This window comes from Eriocheir sinensis, chromosome 9 (genome assembly GCF_024679095.1).
Source record: "Eriocheir sinensis breed Jianghai 21 chromosome 9, ASM2467909v1, whole genome shotgun sequence".
Taxonomy (NCBI): Eukaryota; Metazoa; Arthropoda; class Malacostraca; order Decapoda; family Varunidae; genus Eriocheir; species Eriocheir sinensis.
Genome location: NC_066517.1, coordinates 19,979,972 through 19,984,524, shown reverse-complemented (window position 1 = coordinate 19,984,524; position 4,553 = coordinate 19,979,972). Strand labels below are relative to the sequence as shown.

At 44.9% G+C, this 4,553-nt stretch overlaps 1 protein-coding gene and 1 long non-coding RNA gene across 2 annotated transcripts in view; one reads left to right on the top strand and one right to left on the bottom strand.

Annotated features, from left to right (window-relative positions):
- The window catches only part of LOC126996117 (uncharacterized), a 99,495-nt gene that overhangs the window by 35,052 nt on the left and 59,890 nt on the right, over nucleotides 1–4,553 (top strand). The window lies entirely within an intron of this gene.
- Nucleotides 1–4,553, bottom strand: part of LOC126996104 (uncharacterized) — a 38,192-nt gene that overhangs the window by 13,032 nt on the left and 20,607 nt on the right. The gene's annotated exons all lie outside the window — the stretch shown is intronic.

Below are 4,553 nucleotides of genomic sequence, written 5' to 3'. Positions count from 1 at the left end.
AGGAACTGATGCTTGTGGTCCGGCGCTGCAGCCTTATATACACGTCTGGGGAGGCTCCGCATGGCCACTAGTCTTCAAGGAAGTCGGGGCGGGGCGTACCAGCGGGGGATATTGAAGGCCACCGCTGCCGCCCGATTCTGTAAAGGAAGGAGTCAGGAGTTTGGATCATGACAACTTTTAGGTTGGTGTAATTGTTTACGTGTAAACAAATAGCCAACTGCCTCTTTGGGTGCAGTAGTTATGATAACGTTTAACATCAAAGGATTTAGTTGAACACACACACACACACACACACACACACACACACACGCACACACACACACACACACACACACACACACACACACACACACACATATGTACACCTACACAAGTACTCTCCATTATAGTTCTAATGATTCTATTACTCATATTATTTGCATAACAATTTGATCGACTGTATCCCTCCCAATTTTCCTTTTATTTTTTTTTTTCGTACGTGGGTCTCCTTCAGAAGTCACTCGGCTCATTATCTCTTTCCTCATCATCCCATCTCTCCATCGCTATCTTCCTCCTCCTCCTCCTCCTCCTCCTCCTCCACCTCCTCCTCCTCCTCCTCCTCCTCCGGGTGTGAACTGAACGTTCCCAAGAGTAGGTACACAAGTGCTTTAATCCTTCCCTGCAAGCCACTCCTGTGGCAAACGGATTGATTAAATCACTGAACGCAGGCAGCCTAGCAATGAGCCAACATGCTTTCTGCTGCCTGCTAGTCCATGTTTCCTCCTCCTGCACCTCCTTTTCCTCCTCCTCCTGCTCTTCGTTGTCTTGCTTCTTTCTCTCTGTTTCTTGATGTTGTTGTATTTTGTTCTGTTATGTTAGTTTATTTGTTTGTTTGTTTTTTGTTGGTATTGTTATTCTTTGTTCTTGTTTACTTGTTACTCTTGTTCAGATTTTTCCGTTTCATATTTTTTCCTCTGTTCTTTCTTTCTTGCGTTCCTCCTCCTCCTCCTCCTCCTTTTCTTTCTTTTTCTTTGTCTCCGTTATTTTTCTTAATCATCATCATCATCATCATCATCATAATCGTCATCATCATTTCGCGGATTCAGGGAACAGAACTTTTGAGTGTGAGGAAAGTGTTGCAAGGCCACACACGTGCTCATCTTTCCCCGCTACCTGGCTGATTAACGATGTTGCCGTACCTGGGAAAACCCGGGAAAGGGGACTGTGGCGAGTTGGGTGTCGATGGCGAAACCTTCCTCGCGTTCATGGGTTCAAGTTTTTTGCTCGCTCGTTTTCTCTGAACTCGGGAAGGTTTCTTTAATTCTTCTTCTCTTATTAATCGTTTGCCCTTCTGAGTTGCAGTAGTAGTGGTAGTAGTAGTAGTGGTAGTAGTAGTAGTAGTAGTAGTAGTAGTAGTAGTAGTAGTAGTAGTAGTAGTAGTACCTTGTTGTGGTACCTAGTCGTGGTAGTAGTAGTACCTAGTTGTGGTACCTAGTAGTAGTAGTAGTAGTAGTAGTTGTAGTAGTACCTAGTTGTGATACCTAGTCGTAGTAATAGTAGTAGTAGTAATAGTAGCAGTAGTAGTAGTAGTAGTAGCAGTAGAAGTAGTAGTAGAAGTAGTAGTACCTAGTCGTAGTAGTAGTAGTAGTAGTGGTCGTAGTAGAAGTAGTAGTAGTAGTAGTAGTAGTAGTAGTAGTAGTAGTAGTTTGATTTCCTGTCATTATTTTATGGGTTAGATTAAATACTGATTTAGCTCTGTCGTGGTTGGGGATGTCCAGAGTATGCATAACGCCAAGTGGTTCCTCGCTACAGTGCACACCTCCGTGTCCCTTGACCTTTGACCTGTGTTGCATTGCAGGTAAAGGCCGCTCCCCCCCTGGACGAGGAGACGCGCGGAGCGACGACCAGTTTGCCACAGCATGTTTTCCCCACGCGTTGGTGACCTTGAAGACAGAAGATGTGTGTGTGTGTGTGTGTGTGTGTGTGTGTGTGTGTGTGTGTGTGTGTGTGTGTGTGTGTGTGTGTTTGCAAGGGTATTTTTTTGTGCTTTTGTGTGTAATTCACCTATTTGTTTCTTCCTGGACTGGAGCAACAAGCTCATTGCGTCACGAGTCTGCAGGCCTTGGGTTTTCACCCTTTGTTACTCGTCTTTGACGGTGCCGGACCACCACCCTGGGGTGCAGGGCACGACCTTCGAATGTTACCCGACACTTACCCGTTCATTGCTGAGTGGCCACAGGGACATGTGTTAGGAGACTGCCCATCCGTATCTACTTCATCTGGGAATCAAACCTGAGATATGATATCTGCGTTGGAACCGAATCACTAATCGCTGCACTACAGAGCTCCGTGAATGTGCGTGTGTGTGTGTGTGTTGGGGGGGGGGGGTTACGTTTGGCCCAGCGCTGGTAGGCTCTTGATGGGACTTGTTGGTCGGCCCCAACCTGTTAGGGGAAGAATTTAATAGCGGCATCATTCTTACTTGCCTATCCAGTCCCATGCAGCTCAACTTAATCCATTGAGAGAATTTCGCCAGAGTCCGGGGTTGATAGACGGTCATGTGGATAACATGATGGGTAGTCTTAGGCCACTGGGCGATGACTGAACGTTGTCAGCGGGACATGAACCCGAGTTCTCCAGGACAACGCGCCCGCACTCTGCCCTCTCGGCCACCGCCGTATTTTGTTAATATTAATATGTGTGTGTGTGTGTGTGTGTGTGTGTGTGTATATGTGTGTGTGTGTGTGTGTGTGTGTGTGTGTGTGTGTGTGTGTGTGTGTGTGTGTGTGTGTGTGTGTGTGTGTGTGTGTGATATGCCTGCCGCTTTGACTGCAAGAAATTTGTTGTGACTCTTATATTTGTTGCGTCCAATACTGCTGTTTATATTTTATTAGTACTACTGCTTGTTGTTGCTGCTGCTGCTGCTCATGCATCTACTGCCGGTACTACTACTACTACTACTACTACTACTACTACTACTACTACTGCTACTACTACCACCACCACCACCACCACCTGTACTACTACTACTACTACTACTATTACCACCACCACCACCACCACCACCTATACCACTACTCACTAGCTCAACCCCTCCTCGTTCACTGGCCACATCTCTGTCCCGCTACTCAACACGGAAGCACATATTTGATTGCGCAAAACTGTAAAAACTTCATATTTTTTAGCCGTGCTCTCCTTGCTCTCCTCACATGCGTATCATATTCCAAAGGTTGAAAAGCAGATGCTGACGTCTCCCGCGCACTCGTTCCAGCCTCCGCTCCGTTCTGGATTCCCTAAAGGCAAAAACTTGCATCTCGCATCCACACGCCCACCGCGCTAGCCTTTCTCCGCTGTAAGAAAACACCTTCACACAACTCGCCTTCGTATTATATCTTTGGGACTACAAAAAACATGATTGCGTATTCTCCTTACGTCACATTGCTTGTCGTCTGAAAGGATAAATAAATAATGGATTAAACAATATGACGATATGCACATAGACTAACCTTCACGTTCCCTTGTAAATATTTAAGTAAGAAAAGATGCAAGAAAGCGGATAGACTGTGCTGATAATGTTTATATGTATAGTCAGCCTCACGTTGCTTATTAAGTAAATAAACCAATAACCGAGTCCAGGCGGACCTTGTTTCGCGTCCCGTCTGCCGCTACAAACAAGCTGGCAATTTTTCCGTCACCGCCGAGTGGCCTAAGACTACCCACCTGCTGTCCTGAAGACCGCCTATCAACCCGTACTCTAGATTTTCTCTAAAAGAGGATCAAATAGGAACTTCTTGGGACAACATGTGGCAGATGGCGCCACTATAAACACTTCCCTACACCAGAAAGGGCGAGGGCCGACCACCAGGCCCCACCGAGACAGCCAGCCGGCGCCACCAGCAAAACGTAAAAGAAAACAATAATAAATAAATAAAATCCCTTTCCTTGTTTCATTTAAACCAGCTTCCTGCACCGTCTCACCTTCTGCTTGACATCACCTTCACACAATATTCTCACTCCTGATTTCCAAAATGACTGTACGTATAAAGGACTTTCCACAACACGTTTGCAGTTCTTCCTTAAGTTGCAAGGAAATAAAAATGCACCGTCACTATTTAATACTTTGGAAGTTTGAGGCATTGAAGGGTAAAGAAAAACGGGGAAGGTCGCCTATAAGAAAATTTAATGGAGAAGGTCTGAGCTGCAGACAAGTACATAAAAAAAAAAAAAAAGAGAACAGCAGAAGCATGATAAAGCAGTTTCGAAGGTTTTTAGTGAGACGGAAATCAAGATCAACTATTTGGTGATATTTCTCTTCCGTGTGTGTGTGTGTGTGTGTGTGTGTGTGTGTGTGTGTGTGTGTGTGTGTGTTACTATTTCTTGTGCGTTGTGAAGTACCGAATTAGTTATTTTGATGCATTTCGGTTGTTATTGTTGTTGTTGCTGTTGTTGTTCTTCATCTTCTTGTTTTTCTTCTTTTTAGTGTAATTTTTGTTTACCTATGTCGCTGGTTTTCTTGCTTTCTTCTTCTTCTTCTTCTTCTTCTTCTTCTTCTTCTTCTTTTTCTTCCTCCTATT